Here is a 21,715-nt window from a genome sequence, read left to right as displayed (position 1 = left end):
TCCTTACTTCCCAGTTTGGGGTTAAAGGCATGGATGAGAGGATAGCAGAAAGAGGGAACAACACTGTCATATAATGATTGCTATTTCTCTCCATTTCTTCATATCCATCCTCTTGAGAAAAAAAATAACAAAACTTGGCCCTAAAAGCAAGGACAGCGCTATGTAACAAGTCATTGTTTTTTAACTATACGGCATCCAATAAATACTCTATGGATATATATATTTTTTAAAGTAGGAAACACTTTTAGTCAGAAAAGGCTGCTGTACAGTCTGAAGCACTGCGACAATCACTACTGCTGTGCATATCGTCCCTTCATGCTTGGCGTTGAGCACCCACAGGAAGTGCAGCGATGATGCATGGGTCTGCGTGGCACACAGAACACATAGAGCAGAAGAAGGTATGTCCTGTGAGGGACAAAAATGTGCTGCAAATGTGTGTCCAACCCTCACACAAATGTGTCCAACCCTCAAACACACACACACACACACACACACACACACGCATGTTTTCCCTCATCTGCTGCAAATTCACACGTCTAGAGTATAGTATGTGTGGTTGGCATAAAGAATCTCCCAATGGTTCCAAATGCTGGAAAGAAAAAATGGTTGACTTGATGTAACCGCTCCAGTTTGTCATGCTCTTTATTTTCAAGGTCATTATGTATTTTTAATCGGCGTTCATTGTTGATCTTCAAATCAGTGTAGACTATTTAGGGCACACTAGCTTCCTTCCGTAAGTTACCGATCACATATACTTGACATCATAGTTTGATTACATACCTCGACCTAATAACACCCATGTTCTCCTAAATGTAGTGTCCTTTACAAGGCTGAGGTCTGTGTGAGTGACGCTGAGGTCAGTAGCATGGTGCTACTGAGGCCCAGCTCCTGTGCTCTGTGTGTAGTCTTTGAAGCGTGACTGCAGAGAGGGACAGTGTGGTGTTGGGTATCGGCCCTCTCACCCCCTAAGTGGGGCTGGGGTTCTGACAGGACTTATTAAAAGGATCATGTTCCCGTCTGAAGACCCAGGGGGCTTTGCTGCTTCCTGTGGCCAGCCAGTGGCCAGGCCATAAAGACAGGGCCAAACAGATGGTTCATCTGGAGTCCACGTATAGAGCACTTTCTCTCATCATAGCTTACCCTGCATCCATCCAGGCCCAGCCACTCCTATATGCTCACACACACTCCTCCTCCGTCTGTGTTTACACTGAGCACATACTGTATGCAATCAATCATTTTCTCAGAGAGCTTCTTACACACTCTTAGTCACCCGGAATGCATTTCAATTAACAGGTGTGCCTTGTTAAAAGATAATTTGTGGAATTTCTTTCCTTCTTAATTTGTTTGAGCCAATCAATTGTGTGACAAGGTAGGGTTGGTATACAGAAGAATGCGTAGGTGTGTCCAAACTTTTGACTGGTACTGGTTGATAAAAGACCAAGTCCATATTATGCTAAGAACAGCTCATATAAGCAAAGAGAAATGACAGTCCATCATTACTTTAGGGAAAGGGGGATACCTAGACAGTTGTACAACTGAATGCATTCAACTGAAATGTGTCTCCGCATTTAACCCAACCCCTCTGAATCAGAGAGGTGTGGGCGGCTTCCATAATCAACATTCACATCTTCAGCGTCCGGGGAACAGTGGGTTAACTGCCTTGCTCAGGGGCAGAACAACAGATTTTTACCTTGTCAGCTCGGGGACTCGATCCAGTAACGCTCTAACCACTAAGCTACCTGCTGCCCTATAAGACATGAAGGTCAATCAATCCATAAAATGTTAAGAAATGTGAAAGTTTCTTCAAGTGCAGTCACAAAAACCATCAGGTGCTATGAAGAAACTGGCTCTCATGAGGACCGCCACAGGAAAGGAAGACCCAGAGTTACCTCTGCTGCAGAGGATAAGTTCATTAGAGTTACCAGCCTCAGAAATTGTAGCCCAAATAAATGCTTCACAGAGTTCAAGTAACAGACACATCTCAATATCAACTGTTCAGAGGAGAGTCCGTGAATCAGGCCTTCATGGTCGAATTGCTACAAAGACACCACTACTAAAGGACACCAATAAGAAGAAGAGACTTGCTTGGGCCAAGAAACACGAGCAATGGACATTAGACCGGTGGAAATCTGTCCTTAGGTCTGATGAGTCCAAATTTAAGATTTTTGATATCAACTTCTGGGTATTTGTGAGATGCAGAGTAGGTGAATGGATGATAGAGGAGGTGTGGTTTGAGATGGTTTGGGATAAGTTGGACCGCAGAGTGAAGGAAAAGCAGCCAACAAGTGCTCAGCATATGTGGTAACTCCTTCAAGACAGTTGGAAAAGCATTCCAGGTGAAGCTGGTTGAGAGAATACCAAGAGTGTGCAAAGCTCTCAAGGCAAATGGTGGCTACTTTGAAAAATCCCAAATCTAGAATATATTTAGATTTCTTTAACACCTTTTTGGTTTCTACATGATTCTATATGTGTTATTTCATAGTTAAACAATGTCAAAAATAGTTTAAAAAAAAGAAAAACCCTTGAATGAGTAGGTGTGTCCAAACTTTTGACTGGTTCTGTATGTCTCCATGGTCTCCTGGGCAGTTCTAGTGCCAGAGGTGTCAAATATCTCCCACGGAACATGTGGAGCATGTTAATGTAATAATAGAGATCAGATTCCTTTAACAGCCATTGGCAGGGGTTCAGGGGTTCAGAGGGACCATTGGCAGGGGAGATTACTAGAGAGAGGGGGGTGGCTTGGGGGTTACCGACTACACTAGGTGTCTAAAAGGATGTGCTGTTAATGGATTAGGGCTTCCGTCTGCAGTTTATTTGGTAGAATACTACCCAGCATGGCTAGAGAGAGCTTAAGATCCACTAGTGAAAAGGAGGGAGTTAGAAGGCCAAACCCCTTGGAAAAATGAGCGATTGAGTGTCTGGTTTGAGTCATATAGGTGTGCGATTAGTGAAGCTGTTGGATAGTTGAACGTGAGAGCCAGTCATTTGTAATTGTAAGCTCTGACCTCTATGTAGGGCTGTCGTAACCAAGCTTCTTCTCCACTGTGTGTGTGTGTGTTTGGTTTTACTATCCTTGTGTATGTGTGCACAGGGGACTCGGTTGTCTCCTGGTTCCAGATTCTCCCTGAATCCCTGTGGAGTGAGTGACTGGGGAAATAATGATAATGCAGGAGCAATGAGGTCACCGGGACCCGTTTCGCCACTCATCCACTGACCCAGATAGCAGTAACGGCCAGAGCAGAACCAGGCCCATCCCCCACTGAACAGACAGAGTGGCCCCGAGGCCTGTGTGGGGCCTGGGGCACTGACACACTGAGCCGCATGCACACACACACACACACACACACACACACACACAAACACACACACACAAACACACAAACACACAAACACAGACACTCAGACACTCACACACAGAACCCATGTGTAGTGCACACAATCACTCATGCCTACTGGGGTTTTCATTGTCACACTGTTTTAAACTGACCACCAGTTACAATAACCCAGGATGCCATTTGAAAATGTGCTCACGTGTTTGCTTCCTTTGTTTCTTTATGCATCTACAGTATATAAGGTATGTTTGTTAGTACATGAATTTTTGTGTATTGTCTGAACTCATGTACTGTGCATGCATGTATTTGTGTGTTTATGTAAAATGAGACCATTTGCTTTCTCTTGGCTCTGTCTGTTTATTATCTTTTCTGTTAGCTCCTAGACTCCTTCCTTATCTTAAAAACAACTTAAAAGGAAGGAAGAGAGACGAAAGAAGAATCAAGCCAAGGGAAGGATATGAAGGACAGGATGAAGTAAAGAGGGATACCGGAGGAAAGCTTTTAAAAGTTATTTATAGGTTTGCGGTCCTCGGCAGGGTGTTGTGAATGAATCAAAGAAAATGTAGTAGGGCATGGGTCGGCAACTAGATTCAACTAGATTCGGGGCGTTTTTTTGTCGGAACGGATGGTTGGGCGGCCGGAACTTAATTATAATAATTTATACATTGCAAATTGACCACAACTAAGCCCAAAAAGAGATTGTATTTGAAAATAACAATAATTTCATAACTTAATTACATTGAAACATGGTCAAATGTCTCTTTTTTATTTGTGGGAATGCTTGTGAACAGACTTTCTAAATTAAACACATTTGTAGCTGAATTCCTGGTTATTTTAGTATTTTTTTACATGTTTTTTTGTTGCCGACACTTGCAGTAGACAGATATGGCGGCAGATACCTTAGGTCTGACTTCCATGTTTACATTTTAAATCAGCATGTGAAGGTGAAGAGCATCACTCTAAAACTCTGAACTACAATTCTAGTCCATGGGGATTCCCAACCCCAAGGGTTGCACATTTTTGTTCCAGCCCAGTAATAACACACCTGGTTCAGCTAACAAACCCATAAACACCTTGATACTACACTGAACAAAAATATAAACACAACATGTGAAGTGCTGGTTTCATGAGCTGGAATATTAAAGATCCCAGAAATGTTCCAGACACACAAAAAGCTTATTTATCTCGAATTTTGTGCACAAATTTGTTTACATCCCTGTTAGTGAGCAATTCACCTTTGCCAAGATAATCCATCCATCTGACAGGTGTGGCAAATCAAGAAGCTGATTAAACAGCATGATCATTATACAGGTGCACCTTGTACTGTTGACAATAAAAGGCCACTCTAAAATGTGCAGTTTTGAGGGAGCGTGCAGTTTGCATGCTAACTGCAGGAATGTCGAACTGAGCAGTCAACAGAGAATGTAATGTTATTTTCTCTACCATAAGCCGCCTCCAATGTCATTTTAGTGAATTTGGCAGTACGTCCAACAGGCCTCACAACAGACCACGTGTATTGCGTCATATGGGCGAGTGGTTTGCTGATGTTGTGAACAGAGTGCCCAGTGGTGGCATGGGGGATATGTTATGGGCAGGCATAAGCTACGGACAACGAACACAATTGCATTTTGTCGATGGCAATTTGAATGCATAGAGATACCGTGATGAGATCCATTCATCCGCCGCCATCACCTCATGTTTTTGTATGACAAAGCACGGCCCCATGTCACAAGGATCTGTACACAATTCCTGGAAGCTGAACATGTTCCAGTTCTTCCATGGCCTGCATACTCACCAGACATGTCACCCATTGAGCATGTTTGGGATGCTCTGGGTCGCCAATATCCAGTAATTTCGCACAGCCGTTGAAGAGGAGTGGGACAACATTCCACAGGCCACAATCAACAGCCTGATAGGTCTTTGCGAAGAAGATGTGTCGCACTGCATGAGGCAAATGATGGTCACACCACATAGTGACTGGTTTTGTGATCCACAAAACCAGTCAAACCCTTTAAAAAAAGTTATTTGTAACCAACAGATGCATTTCTATATTCCCAGTCATGTGAAATCCATAGATTAGGGCCTAATACATTCATTTCTATTGACTGATTGTCACGCCCTGGTCAAAATGTATTATGTTTATCTTCATTTATTTGGTCAGGCCAGGGTGTGACATGGGTTATTGTGGTGTGTTTTTGTCTTGGGGTTTTGTGGGGTGTCTAGCGTAGTCTATGGCTGCCTGAGGCGGTTCTCAATCAGAGTCAGGTGATTATCATTGTCTCTTATTGGGAACCATATTTAGGCAGCCATATTCTTTGAGTGTTTCGTGGGTGATTGTTCCTGTCTGTGTTTGTAGTCACAAGATAGGCTGTATAGTTTTTTCACGTTTCCGTCTGTTGTTTTTTTGTACATTTCAGTATTTTCATGTCTAGTCTTTTTTCAACAATAAATATGAGTAACCACCACGCTGCATTTTGGTCCGCTCCTCCTTCAACAGAAGAACGTCGTTACACTGATTTCCTCATATGAACTGTAACTCTGTAAAATCATTGAAATTGTTGCATGTTGCTTTAATATTTTTGTTCAGGTATGTTAGTACTGGGCTAGAAAATGTATTCAGAACCAGGATTGAAGAACACTGTTTTAAAATGTCAAGATATAAATGGATAAAATCTTCCTAACAACTGACTCCAGGTCAGACGTTTGCTGGTGATGTGAGAGTTCATGGGACCAGGTTGGAAAGATTAGATCTTGGGTTGAAATAGTAAAGTAGAGGTTGGGTGGAGGGAGGGAGGGAGGGGCAAATGCGGGTCCTAACCCCACAGGCTTACAGTGAAGAGAACAGGGGGGGGGGGGTTAGGCTATCACCTTTCCGCCCTGAGTTATCCCACAGCTGCCGCCTCCATCCCTACCAATTACTGTCAAACTGTCTTGCGCCAGGCACACACACATGCACGCATGCACACGGATGCACACACACACAACCACACACTATCAGAGCTACTGTACACCGATAGGAGATTCCGGCCTAGACAGGTCATCAAAAACAGCTCCTCAAAAATAACTACACGTGTCCTATTCCAAACATACACATTTAGGTCAACTCTTTATTTGATAGGGAGATCTTGTGTGGTCTGTGGATTTACTAAGAAAAACTTGTCCAGCAGCACTTGTTGGGAGATGGGGACACTGTGTAGTACTCATTCTTCTCTAATAAGGCACTTAACCTGCTTCCCTAGAGCAATACATCCATTCAGGATAAAAGAAGCATGGCACCTGTACACAGGCCAGCAATAGAAGTTCTAGAGCAATCTATTGGTCTAATCTAAGAATAGTTTAATCATATGCACTTAGAAAAATGAATGAAGACAATCATAGGTTTACATAGAGGTAGATTGAGAGGTGTGGCATGGCTTTGACTGATAGGCTCAGGCCTATTGTAATGGCCCATATCTAAAATACGATGGTGGTCATCACTGCCGGCTCACCTGACAGGTATTTGCCACCCTGTGCCTTCTGTGAGCCAGATGGCAATGCAGTCGCTCCTTCTTCCTCCTTCAATGCACTCAGAATCAGAATCACCATTATTCATCAAATACATTTGCGCGTACAGGAATTTGTCTCTGTGAAATGGTACTGCCACAATAAACAGAATATACAGACACATAATAAACAAATGGAATATACTGACAATAAATACACTGACCTTTTGCCCTTTGGGGTGGCAGGTGGCCTCGTGGTTAGAGCTTTGGACTAGAAACCATAAAGGTTGCAAGATCAAAACCCTGAGTTGACAAGGAAATATCTGTCATTCTGCCCCTGAACAAGGCAGTTAACCTACTGTTCATAGGCTGTCATTGAAGATAAGAATTTGTTCTTATCTGACTTGCCTAGTTAAATAAAGGTAAAAATAACAGCCTCAATTATTCAGGGAATGGACTCCACAAGGTGTCGAAGGTGTCGAAGCTGGCCCATGTTGACTCCAATGCATCCCACAATTTGTGTCAAGTTGACTGAATGTCTTTTGGGTGGTGGACCATTCTTGATAAACACAGGAAACTTTTGATTGTGAAAAACCCAGCAGCGTAATTCTTGACACACTCAAACCGGTGCGCCTGGCACCTACTACAATACCCTGTTCAAAGGCACTTAAATCTATTCTCTTGCCCATTCACCCTCCTTCTTTAACCTGTTTTCTCCCCTTCACCTACACTGACTGAATTTAACAAGTAACATCAATAAGGGATCATAGCTTTCACCTGGATTCACCTGGTGTCAAGGAAAGAATAGGTGTTCCTAATGTTTTGTACACTCAGTGTATAGACACAGAATTTACACAATGTAAATACAGTATGTACACAACGGCAGAACCAGCGTCCTGGAACTACCCCCTCAATCCACCTCTCAACTCAGCCCTGCCTCCCTACTGCTTGCTTGGCTCTGCCACCGCTCATTCCTCTTCAGCCAGATCCAACAGGATGTTACTTCTCCCTGTTTGCTTCTTGCTTCTTCCTTGCAACTCCTTCAATGCCGAGTAGCCCCAGGGCTCTCCAGAGTGATTTGCCTGCAGCCGACTTCAACTGGTAAATGCCAGGCTCTCCATCCATTCTGCTGACTCTCAAGGATGAGAGACTGGTGCCTCCTCTATCCTCTCCTCCCAGGGTACTGTGATTGGTGCTTCTAGACCAGACAACAATATCTGGTCTGAGGCTTGTGCTGGTTTCTCTGGGAATCTGAGCTGCTTGTTGAAGTCTGCCCGTCACCTGCTGTGGCAAGGATCCATTTGCTCCTTATGCCCTTTGCTGCTCGCCTAACCTGAGGAAGTGGATGAAACAGGGCCCTGGGTGAGTTGTTTCAGCTTTCTCCTTGCTTGCTCCAGTCACGTATTTGGTTATGCTGCCACTTGAATTTTCCATTGTTCAGACCTGCTTGGCAGAAGGAGAGCATGTGCTCGAGTTTGGCTGGTCATCCACATAGTGCACAGCTGGAGCTCTCTGTCAACCACCCCTTTCAGAGGTTTGTTGGTGTGAGCAAAACTTTGTACACAGAGCAAAGCAGAAACTTAATCCACTGCCCTTCCATGTTCCAGATGTCTTGCCAGATGAGTGTCCTCTCTCGCACGTTCTCCCAGCATGTCCAGCTGCCCTGTTTTTTGGCTTCTGACATGCCTGCTGTCTTCCTCAGCCTTTCAGACTTCCCTCTGCACCACGCCACGGCACTCCTTTGGATCTGCTTTCTTACAGCTTGACCGGGTTATAAATACCAGACCCAGCCTATCTTCGTTTACAGACCCAACAGTGTGAGCATGTTGCAGCTGTTCCTCTGCCTACCTAAGCGCTCTACTGGCTGACCACTTGCGACCCATTCAGACATCAATCAAAGCCTGATGTGCTTTTGTTGCCTTGTACTCCTCTACCACTGTACAGGCCAATGGAGCAGAAGCTCCTGAAGAATTTGATAATTTTCCTATCTAGTGCCTCCACTCTTGAAAGAAGTACTTCATAGACAAGCCATGGCCAGAGAAGTCTAGGAAGTTCCCCTTGTTGTTAGCCCCATGCCTTAAACTTGCCTGGTAGGTCGCTCTTCTCCAGAGATGTCATCCACGTGTCGGCTTGCAAGTGCATCTCCTTCACACACCCTTTGTCATTGAGCTCGGCCCTGTATCGCATCCCCAGGCTCTTTACAGGCTTCTCTCTGACTTTGGGGATGGTCTCCTCTCTGATCGTGAATCTTCCCTTTTCAGGACCAGTCTTCTTGACTCTTCAGGCTTGAACTAAATTCTGGCCTATTTGGTGAGCTCTTCCAGATCCTCCAAAATCCATCTGCCTTCCGGAACTGACTTAGCTGTGATTGTCAGACCGTACATGAATGCTCTGATTGGAGCCTGCTGGATACTGCACGCTGTCTGAGCTTCTCGGCTCATTTCCCGGGGAGGTTCATTGCTGCAGAAAACTGAATGGCATAGACAGTGCACCTGAATGGCTTAGACAGTATCTACCTCCAGCCTCTGCCTTGAGGCTGTCAAAGTAGCACTAGAGGAGATTCTGGAATCTTGCAAAAACATGGTAGGTCTTGAGAGTGGTTTCCACCAGGTTGTGGTGTATGGTTCTGTAGTTATTAATTAGTCCTAGCCACAGAATTGCCAGGTCTCCTTTATTCTATTCTTTGAGATGACACTTGTGTGTTCAAGGCAGCCGGACACTCCTGGAACTCTGCCCTTTTGTACGGTTATGTTGACCAACTGGGCACAGATGTCAGTTCAGCATCTAGTTTTAATTTACATTTGGTTTAGTTGTCAACTAACGTAAAATCCCCCAAAATGTCAAAATTTAGGTTTAGGTTAAAAAGTGTGGCAGCCTACATTATCTTCTACTGGGCCTCTCGCTGTATTTGTACACCTTGTACGGAATACCATTGGGCTCACCAGCTGGGTTCCAATGCCCTGAAAGGAATGATGGGTTCATCTGGTTTGATGAGTTTTTCCATCTCCTCCAGCTCCTCTTCACGCCTGGGGTTGTTGTGGACTCCATTAAGGTGTTCCTCCACCGCTTCCTTCATTGCTTCGAGGTCTCCTGCAGGGAAGTTGCCAGAGTGGGAACAGCCACTCCTGAAATATTGACCACAGAAGGCCTGTGCCTTGCCCCTCCCCCCTCCCCCACCCCACCCCAGCCCAAACTTACACTAAGGGAGATAATCAGCTTAGAAATGTACGGCCATGCCTGGGAGTTAGATAGCTGGCCGTGGTAAAACCACAGTGCATTATAAAATAAACAGCTCAGGCCGACCTAACAAAGTAATGTTATTGAGTTATCCCATAACTGGCTCAGCCAAATCCACCTGCACTTTGCTTAATGTCTAACAGCTGATGGCAGCTGGGGCCGTGGCTGCCATTATGGATGTGATGGCGAGGCCCATGTGTGTAGCCACTGTGTGGTGAGTGTGTGGTGAGTAGTGTGAAGTAAGCACTTGGTTGAGCTTTGTGGAGATAAGGATGTTGGGATGCATTTTGCCGTTTCAGAGGAGGGACTGTTGCTGGAATACAAATCAAGCCACTGCCAATATTTTTCATTAAAGTACTGACTTTTCCAAACTCTATCTTTACCCCTTTTCTCTCCTTTCTCACTCTCATCCTCAATATTTTACATTTTTCTCTCTGTCACTGTGTCTCTCTTTCTCACACGGTCTTGCCACTGGTCGTTCCCCAGCTGCTTCTCTCTCTCGGCATGGGAGAGTCAGAGAGAGGTGGGGGTGATGAAATAGGAGTTGGGGTGAGGGTAATCTTGTTTCTCCACCTCCTCAGATGTACTGTACATCCAACATGCCACTCCTCAGGATCTTCATTCATGAGATCAGTGAGAGCCAATTCATTCCATCACTGTTGTCATGACATTGTCATGGGAACCAGTTAGATCACCTTCACTGATGCCGCTGTTCATTCTGGGAGGTAGAGGGGAGAGAAATAAAATGGGGTAGTGATATAGCCGAGAGGTGAGGGAGGGAAAGAGATGGAGGGAGGGTGGGGGGGTGAAAATAGATATAGATGGAGAGCTACAATGCGAGGGAAGACACGGTAATGTAGGATGGGATTTGACCAAAATACGTGTAAAATGAACAGGACACAGGCTTGACAAACATACTGAAATATAGACTCATTTCTAGTGACCCAGGGCTTTACATGATCCCAGTTCCTCTCCAGAATCTGCCAGTGAATACCCCATCATGACTGCCCCCCCCCTCTCTCTCTCTCCAAGGGATGTTGGAAAGGGAGTATGTACAGCAGGTCCATGTTTAATTAATGGACATCTCGCTATTTTTGGGACTCCATATGAAGTGCTTACATCTTACATGTACAGAGCACACACACAAATATGTTTTTAATTTCTCCACATAATTTGTACTCTCTCTCTCCCCCCCTTTAGTTCTCATATACACACTATGCCATTGCACAAACTGAATACATGCACATTTCAGCATCGCCTAAATACACATACTTTTTCAGTTCTCTCTCTCTCTCTTTCTCTCACACACACACACACACATTTCAATCTGTCTCTGACGTGAACCACCACTCTACCCTCCCCCCAGACTGGGCGCAACAAGATTAATCCATTTGCACAGCAGCAGCAGAGGGACCTGGAAGGCGAGGGGGAGATGGAGATGGAGAAAGAGAGATAGACAGACAGACATGCACCATCAGATATTTCCATTTAGATTCATATCGTAATCTCTTACATTTGACAGAAGGATGGACTGACAAATATTGAGAGAGAAAACCTACATACGGAGACAGGTCTCATGAGGCACTCTAAGAACATGTACTGTACCTTTATATGGTCTGCAGGCTTAAGCTGCACCAATTAATATCCTCAGACATGTTATTCATGGACAATCCCTTGAAAAAAGGTGAAAATGATCCCATCTGGGTCAGCAGTCTAGCCTTGGGTTGCAGAATGTCTCTTGCAGTGGAATGGTCTCTCAGATCAAATCAAATTCTATTGGTGGCGTACACCTATTTTGCAGATGTTATCCTCTGATGAGGAGGAGTAGTAGGAAGGATCGGAGGACCAATGTGCAGTGTGGTACGTGTTCACATTGCTTACTTTTAAAAGAACACTGAAAAGTACAAAATAACAACGTGAATAAATGAAACAAACAAAACAGTCCCGTGTGGAACAAATACTGACATGGAAAATAATCACCCACAACTCAAAAGTGAAACCAGGCTACCAAAGTATGGTTCTCAATCAGGGACAACAATTGACAGCTGCCTCTGATTGAGAACCATACCAGGCCAAACACAGAAATCCCAAATTATAGAAAAAGGAACATAGACTGCCCACCCCAACTCACGCCCTGACCATACCAAAACAAAGACAAAACAAAGGATCTAAGGTCAGAACGTGACAGAATGAGCCTTGACTAGAATACAGTATATACATATGAAGTGGGTAAAACAGTATGTAAATGTTATTAAAGTGACCAGTGTTCAATGACCATGTAATAGGGCAACAGTCTCTAAGGTGCAGGGTTGAGTACCAGGTGGTAGCTGGCTAGTAACAGTGACTGTTTAACAGTCTGATGGCCTGGAGATGTTTTTCAGTCTCTCAGTCCCAGCTTTGATGCGCCTGTACTGTCTCCACCTTCTAGATGGTAGTGGGGTGAACAGGCTGTGGCTCGGGTGGCTGACATCCTTGATAATCTTCTTGGCCTTCTTGTGATACCGGGTGCTGTAGATGTCCTGGATGGCAGGCAGTGTGCCCCTGGTGATGCGTTGGGCTGACCGCACCACCCTCTGGAGAGCCCTGCTGTTGCTGTACCAGGCGGTGATAGAGCCCAACATGATGCTCCCAATGGTGCATCTATAGAAATGTGTGCGGGTTTTAGGGGCCTCTTCAGCTGCCTGAGTTGTATTTGGTTTTCCCATTTCAGCTGCAAAGTGACAGTAGGGCCTGTCTGATCTATCACTGGATGATTTGATGCAAGCTGATGAAAAAGTTATGGAATATTCAGCAAGGGATGTGGTGCACTCTACTATACCAAGGGTTCGTGTTTGGGGCTGGGCTGGGCCGTTTCATCTGGTTGGTGAGAGGGGAAAAGATTTTGGCTTTATTCGCATTTGTTTATTAGCAAAGGTTGGGATAGATGCCTTTTATGGATATATGAAATACCTAGTTAGTTAGAATACGTCAATAAAGATTGAAATGAAGTTAAATATGGATGATTGAGCTCTGTACTGTTTCAGTAACACATCAGCAGTAAGGAGAGGTTGGTAGGTGTCTCTACTGTCCACTGCCCTCCACCCATCTCTTTCCCCCATCTGAAAGGTGCGTATTAATATTGATTTCCACTGGCCGCCCAAAGCATGGTTCCCCTGCAGCTTTTGCATGTTGGACCTCTGTATTACTCATCCCTGACACTCAGCAGATATCAATTATGAGCCGTTTTCCTTTGTTTTGTTCAGAATAACAAAGCCAAACATCACAGCAACAGTCACAACCTTCCTGGTCAGGTCAGATGGACCCGCTAAATATATTTTTACCCTAGCAGCAGTAAGAATGCCCTTCTTTCTCTGTCGTGTTGTTGTTTGTTGACAGCTCTGAGTGCTAGGGCACATGGCCCATAAACTCTCATTACTCAATGTAAAGCCAACTTGTTGTTCCCCGAGACACCTTGGGAGTGTGAGAGCTCTGAGAGAACGTATATACACTCCGGTGTGACAGGGAGCACTGTTACATTGACAAACCTTTACCTTGATGTGACATTTCATTACTCAAGCTCAACTTATTTCCAGCTGAAGCCCGAGACACCCTTGCACGTGTATATGTGCGTGCGTGCATGTGTGCATATTTGTGTTACCTTGGAGCATGCCCCCCCCCCCATAGAAAGCAGTGTGATTAATGACAGCCTCGTACGGTGACATAAGGTTTCCCAAAAGCATCTTAAGGCTAAGTTCATCGTTAGAACCTTTATGGGAGCATCGTTAAATCTCCGAGCTGTTTCCCAAAACCAGCGTTATTAACATTGCACTTGAAAATGCTCGTAAACTAACGCCTGCATCAAACCACTCGTAGAACAGCTAAGTACGCCTCTGGATGAATTGTCCCCCCCCCCTCAACCATGTCACTTTATACACAGAAGATCTCAGCTAAACATCGAATCACGTGGTTTATCCGTGTGACCACCTATAACTTTAGAACAAAGTTGATTCCAAATAAAAAGTGGCCAATGTCTTTACAATTGATACGAACAAGTGACGTATAAAAAGATGCTTCGAATGGAAACAGAGATGAACAGCAGGCTGATGTGTGCCTGTTTCAATCACATCAAAATAAAATCAATTGACTTCTGTTTTGCTACTTGTAGGCTACTGTCTGTAATTTGTCTCAATGTATTTAATGATGTGTAGCCTAACATGTGCGCAATGATGTGCCAAATCTGTGATTTTGTGAATTTTAATTGGGTAAGCATTTGAATAAGCCGCCTCAATATTTGCAGCCGTATGTGGTAACATCTCTCTAGGAGCTGATCCTTCGTCAGTATTGTGAGATAATTCTAATGTTAAGGAAAGATTTGAATGGAAAAGCTGATCCAAGAGCAGCGCTCCCTTTCTTCCGATCCTATCAGTATCGACACATGCTCCAACGATGCACTTAATGACCGTTCTCTCTGCATGGTGTTTTGGGAAACGCATGTTACATCTTCGGCCGTTACAAGGAAAGATGCATCGTTAAAACAAACATAAACCTACGTTCCATCGCTATCGGGAAACTGAGTTTGGTCATTAATTACTAAAGATCAGCCTGACCTTGGGGAGCCAGGGGTCACCCAGCTCATTAGGATGGAAAACTCACCTCCTCCTTCCAACCTTTTCTGATGACACCCCCATCAATCTGTGTAAACCAACCCTCAGAGCGTTCTTAACACAACATAAAACCAGACAGGCCAGTTAAATCAGCCCATTAGTTTGTTTGTGTGTGCGTGCCTGTATGTTGCAAGTTATGGTGAGCAGACCTGAGCTGAATGGTTACATATGAGGCTGGTTCTCCTAGGAGAATGAAGTGTGGAATGAAGAAAAACATTTTTATCCGGCTGTGTCGTTTTCGCTATACTTCCTTCCCTCTCAGGGAAGTGGTATGAAGCTCCATATAAGAGAAAGGTGGGTCTGGTTACGTCCACATTTTGTATCTTGTGGAAACATTGGATAGCCTGGAATGTTTAGGAATGAGCCCCTATTGGTTCAGTGGAGGAAAACTGATCTCTTTAAAATCAGCAACATCAATCATACACAAAGAACATTCCTTTCATCCAGACCACCTTCACATCACAATGGACCTAATTTTTAAAATCTTTATTTAACTAGGCAAGTCAGTTAAGAACAAATTCTTATTTTCAATGACAGCCTAGGAACAGTTAACTGCCTTGTTCAGAGGCAGAACAAAAGATTTTTACCTTGTCAGCTACCTGCCACCCCTTATAGCATCCATAGCTCACATATACTTGCATTGCACATTTTAACAGCCATATCCAACCCATATCCAAGAAATTATACACCACTCTTCATAAACCCTTCAGAACTCATGCATCAGGCCACACGCTGTGGAGAGAAATCGAATTGCGCCAGTCATACATGCACCAAGCTGAAAATCTCAACATTGTGCATGTCACGTGGTCATTTTACACGTATACATCTATAGACCTAAATCATCCCATCGTTTCAATACCAGGGAAGGAGATCTCATCATATTATGGCCATCTATAGTTATCACATTCATTGTCATCAGGTTCAATCTGATTATCTGCCACACCACAGACCCTTGGTCCACAGGCTGATCGGCTTGTGTGGCCCAGACCATGTATTTGTCAAGTAACCGGTTTACAGTAGGTATGAAAGATGCAGCGAAATGCTTGTGTGCTAGCTCCCTCAACATTGCAGTACAATAATCAATATCAATTATAGTAAAATAAAAAATTAAAGTAATAGCCAGATATTAACACAATAATATGTAGGTTACAAGTAATTTATGTGCAATGCCATGTATGACTGTATTTACCAATATAAAGTGGGTCCCCAGCAAACAGGCACTGTCCTGAGGACATTTGGTGATATTCCCATTAGGTCCCTTAAGTTCTTTGGAGGACCTTTGTCTAGTTTCCTGTAAGCTCCCAGGATGTCACTGAGGACCATGTCAGGAATTTTTTAGGACGTTCTCATGACTTTCATTTTACTAGTCCTTAGGACGTTGTGTGATGGTCCCAAGAAAACATTATCTGACTGTCATTTTTATAGTTCCCGGTTTGTCCCAGGGACGTTTTTGGGATGTTGTGACATGGTCCCCTTAAGGTCCCCTGAACATTCTTGGGATCTTGTGTCATGGTCCCCTGGAGATTTTGTTTAGTTCCCGGTTTGTCTTGGGGATGTCTCTGAGGAAGTTTTTAGCTCGTTCTTGGGACGTTGTGTCATGGTCCCCTAGAGGTTTTGTCTAGTTCCAGGGTTGACCCGGGATTGTCCACGAGAACGTTCTTGGGATGGTGTGTAATGGTCCTGTGAAGGTCCCCTGAACGTTCTTGGGACGTTGTGTCATGGTCCCCTTGAGGTTTTTGTCACTTGATGGTCCCAGGTTCAGTTTAAACAGTGTAAAAATTTTCATCAATGACTATTTGACATGATCACTTAGTAATTACTTTTAATATGACCCCACCTGGGATTTGAACTCATAATCTCTGGGTTTAGACTATGCTGACCTTTCTGCTATGCCACAAAGTCTGTAGAATTTCAGAAGTCCCCTACACATTTATTACCTATAATACATCTCTCCACTTAACAAAGGAGTGCCATCTGCGATGCTATTTTAGTTTCAGTTCATCTGAAAATTTGCTAATTGATTCTATTCCCTTATTTCAGCAATTTGAGTTTGGGTTTTCAGTATAGTTGTCTAATGTTGGTGGGGCATATTATTGTTTTAAAAATTTTGGGAGGGAGAATGTTTCTTTGCGATAGGAGTGTGCACCCCCACCTGTTTCCTGTAGTACACGATCAGCTCCTTGGTTTTGCTGACGTTGATGGAGAAGCTGTTTTCCTGGCAACACTCTGGCAGGTCTATAACCTCCTCCCTGTAGGCTGTCTCGTCACCGTCAGCGATCAGGCCCGGCACCGTCATGTCGTCGGTAAACTTAATGATGGTGTTGGAGTCGTGCGTGGCCATGCAGTCCTGTGTGTACAAGGAGTACAGGAGGGGGCTGAGAACACAGCCCTGGGCCCCCCCTCCGTGTTGCCTACCCTCTCCACCTGGAGTCTGCTTGTCAGGAAGTTCAGGATCCAGTTGCAGAGGGAGGTGTTCATACCCAGGGCCTTGAGCTTAGTGACAAGCTTGGAGGGGACTATGGTGTTGAAAGCTGAGCTGTAGTCGATGACCAGAATCCTCGCATCAAATCAAATGTTATTTATCACACGCTTCATAAACAACAAGTGCAGACTAACATTGAAATGCTCACTTTCAGGCCCTTCCCAACAATGCAGAGAAAAAAAAGGAAAAAAAGGAGGGAAAAAAAGGAATAAATACACGATGAGTAACGATAACTTGGCTATATACAAGGGGTACCAGAGCCGAGTCGATGTGCAGGGGTACGAGGTAATTGAGGAAGATATGCACTGTGCATACTGATTAGGTAGGGATAAAGTAAATAGGTAATGGGTTAGATAATAAACAGTATGAGTGAAAAGAGATTAGCGCAAAAAGGGCCAATACAGATATTTCGGGTAGCTATTGGCTGTTGGTTCCAAACTTGGTTCATCGGTACTGCGTGCCGTGCGGTAGCAGAGCGAACAGTCTATGACTTGGGTGGCTGGTGACTTTGACAATCTTTAGGGCCTTCCTCTGGCATCGCCTGGTATAGTGGTGCTAGATGGGAGGGAGCCCGGGCCTAGTGATGTACTAGGCCGTGCACTCTACCCTCTGTAGCGCCTTGCGGTCGAATGCCAAACAGTTGCAATACCAAGCGGTGATACAGCCAGTCAAGCTCTCAATGGTGCAGCTATATAACATTTTGAGGATCTGAGGACCCATGTCAAATCGTTTCAGCCTCCTGAGGGGGAAGAGGCGTTGTTGTGCCCTCTTCACGACTGTGTTGATGTGTGTGGACCATGATAATTCCTTGCGGACACCGAGGACCTTGAAGCTCTTGACCTGTTCCGCAGCGATGTTGATGTGGATGGGGCGTGGCCGGTCCTCCGTTTACCGTAGTTCACGATCAGCTCCTTTGTTTTGCTGACATTGAGGGAGAAGTTGTTGTCCTGGCAACATACTGCCAGGTCTCTGACCACATCTCTGTAGGCTGTCTCATCGTCGGTGATTAGGCCTACCACCGTCGTGTTATCGAAAAACGTAATGATGGTGGTGGAGTCATCCGCGGCCATGCAGTCACAGGTGAACAGGGAGTAGAGTGCAATAGAGATTGCGTCATCTGTGGATCTGCTGGGGTGGTATGCAAATTGGAGAGGGTCCAGGGTGTCTGGAATGATGGTGTTGATGTGAGCCATGACCAGCCTTTCAAAGCATTTCATGTCTACAGATGTGAGTGCTGATGTGGTAAACTCCTCAATGCCAGCGGATGAATCCCGGATCATATTTCAGTCTGTGGTAGCAAAACGTTCCTCTAGCTTAGCATCCGCTTCATTGGACCACTTCCTGTTTGAGTTATTGCTTAAGCAGGAATCAGGAGGACACAGTTATGGTCAGATTAGGCAAAAAGAGGGTGAGGGAGAGCTTTGTATGAGTCTCTGTATGCGGAGTAAAGGTGATCTAGAGGATTTTCGTTTGTTGTTGCACAGGTGACATACTGGTAAAAATTTGGTAAAACCGGATTTCAGTTTTCCTGCATTAATGTTACCGGCCACTAGGAGCGCCACCTCTGGGTGAGAGTTTTCCTGTTTGCTTATGGCGGTATACAGCTCATTGAGTGCGGTCTTAGTACCAGCATCAGTCTGTGATGGTATGTAGACAGCTACGAAAAGTATAGATGAAAACTGGTATGGTCTACAGGTTATCATGAGATAATCTACCTCAGGCGAGCAAAACCTTGAGACTTCCTTAGATATCGTGCACCAACTGTTGTTTACAAATATGCATAGACCGCCACCCCTTGTCTTACCAGAGGCCAGCTGTATGTTATTCATGTGGTTGTTCAACCACGACTCGGTGAAACATAAGACATTACAGTTTTTTATGTCCCGTTGGTAGGATATACGTGCTATTAGCTCATCCAATTTATTTTCCAGCGATTGTACGTTGACCAGTAGTACGGATGTCAAGGGCAGATTAGCCACTCCTCGGCGAATCCTCACCAGGCACCCGATCTCTTTCTGCGATATCTTTTCCGTCTCTTTCTCCTGCGAATTACGGGGATGAGGGACTGTTCGGGTGTCTGGAGTAAATCCCTCTTGTCCGACACATTAAAGGTGGTATTATTTGTCCAGTTCAAGGTGAGTACTTGCTGTTCTGATTTCCAGAAGCTCTTTCGGTCATAAGAGACGGTAGCAGCAACATTATGTACAAAATAATTTACAAAAAATGTGAAAAAACTAACCAAATAGCACGGTTGGTTAAGAGCCCACAAAACGGCAGCCATCCTCTCCGGTGCCATCTTGGAATTTGAGATGAGCTGCTTGCCTGCCAAATGTACGTGCAGTGCAACCAAGAACCGTTGACTGTTTTTTAAAGCTATGGCGACAATTTCGGAATGTAAAAGGTTGTTACTGGAATTTAAGGTTAAAAATATAAGGAATACATTTCAGCCGTTTCAAAAACATTGCTCTGCTATTAAGATTTTTACTGCAGGAGCATTTTGCTTGAAGAGACCATTCTGTTTCCATCTAACTGCTCGAATGGGGGTACTCTCAGACCAAGTCTCGCCCGCGACCTCTGGAGGTGGTGTAGTAGACATTTCACAAGTTTACACTAGTTTACACTATAGTAAAAGGTCTAGTCGAGGGTATTTCTCAAAACCTCTAGAGAAACTATCGTAGTGTAAAAACGCCCTAAATCAGCCCTGGAGGAAGAAAGACATGGGCAGAGAGAGTGACGTGGTGTTCCTTGGGAACCATCGGAGGAATGTCTTTCTTCCTGTTAGAGAAGCAGGTGCCTCTCATATTGTACCTGTCAGCCAGAGATACTCACCCGGCTTTGTTTTTATGTATCTGTGTTCCAGGGCTGTTCCTCATGCTCTGACAACATATTGCAGTAACAGTAAATCCTCTGGAGTCTGACTCCACCTATTCCCTGATGATACATGGCCGTAAATATACCCCACGGCTCCCCCCATAACCACCTCCAGCCTGCGCCTTCACTGCTGATCAAAAGAAAATCAATCACCTCCAATCAGTCCATCAGGCAACACTGGCCGTGGACAGACAGAGCTAGCTATGGCTTGCCAGACCAGACTAGGCTAGTGGAGGTCAATGCTAGTCGACCATGTGTAAGCATTGAACAAGCCCCAGCACCAAGGCTGCCAGTCGTGGTGTTATTAATCTATCAAGGAGAGGAGAGGGAAGGAGAGGGCGCCCAGCAGCCCTGAGAATCCCCCTAACCTCATTTGCATAACTGACATTTGAGTTCTCCAGGCAACCGCACAAACCTGTGGGTGGAGAGAAGACACTGAGAAGGGAAGGGGGTTTGGTCATCTATGGTGGTTCGGGGTTAGTCTCGCGTAGCCATACCTCCACAATCATGTCAAAGCCTGGTACCTGAAAAAAATATCTCTTCTCGGCAACAAAAGAGTGATCAAATTAAGATCCTACACCTGTGGAGTAAGCTTTCGAGTGGCGCAGCGGTCTAAGGCACTGCATCTCAGTGCTAGAGGCGTCACTACAGACCCTGGTTCCCACATGAATAGACACATTCAGTAGCAACAGAATCGCATCACTCACAAGAGCTCCACTAGCCTTTGACGCACATTTTGGCCATGCCTATATACAGTATAAAATATGCTTAGCTTCAAGTTACTCTCATAAAACCATTGTCCTGTATTCTTTACTGAGAATGTTGAATCACGTTTAGAGTGCTGACTCTGTTAGCATAGTAATTGCATTCAGGGCTGCTTTTTCAATGCAACCATGTTTTGACAAACTGGAAGATTGGGGGTATGAGTTGGGGGTAAGAGATAGGGGGGGTGGGATTAAAAATAGGTCACAGTCAAACGAGCTCAACACATTGTCATGATGCTCAATGACAACCCAGCTGCAATGGCAGAAGGGTAAACATTTTAATTAGAGAAAAATTACAACCAAATAAGGAATCAGAGAAAAGCTGGTTGAGGTACAGATGTAGGACCTTAATTTGACCTATATTGTCACAGCAAAACAATCCTGCAGCAACAGGATTTGAATGTATAGTCCATAATGTTGCTTGATTGGTGGTTCGGAGATGTTGTATTGCCCCATACACCAGATAGGTGAAGTGAAATGTGCTGTTTTTCAGACATAGTAGTGTGGGGCCCCAGGAGGGTTAAGTGCCTTGCTCAAGAGCACAGACAGATTTTTCACCTTCTCTGCTCGGGTATTCAAACCAGCGACCTTTCAGGTTACTGTCCCAACGCTCTAACCGCTAGGCTACCTGACACCTATTAGCTGGCCAAAAGTAGGCTACATGAAAAGTGCAATACTGTTAATATAACCATGTGTTAGTGTGGGTTTTCAGTGAATTTATGTAAATCACAAAATTCATTTGCATTTCCTGGAAAATTCTCAGCAACAAAAGAGTGTTCAAATTAAGATCCTACACCTGTGGAGTAAGCTTCCGAGTGACACAGCTGTCTAAGGCACTGCATCTCAGTACTAGAGGTGTCACTACAGACCCTGGTTCGATTCCAGGCTCTATCACAACCGGCCG

This window comes from Oncorhynchus masou, chromosome 32 (genome assembly GCF_036934945.1).
Source record: "Oncorhynchus masou masou isolate Uvic2021 chromosome 32, UVic_Omas_1.1, whole genome shotgun sequence".
NCBI classification, from domain to species: Eukaryota; Metazoa; Chordata; class Actinopteri; order Salmoniformes; family Salmonidae; genus Oncorhynchus; species Oncorhynchus masou.
The sequence above is the reverse complement of the archived record's forward strand: the minus strand, read 5'-3'. Positions refer to the sequence as shown.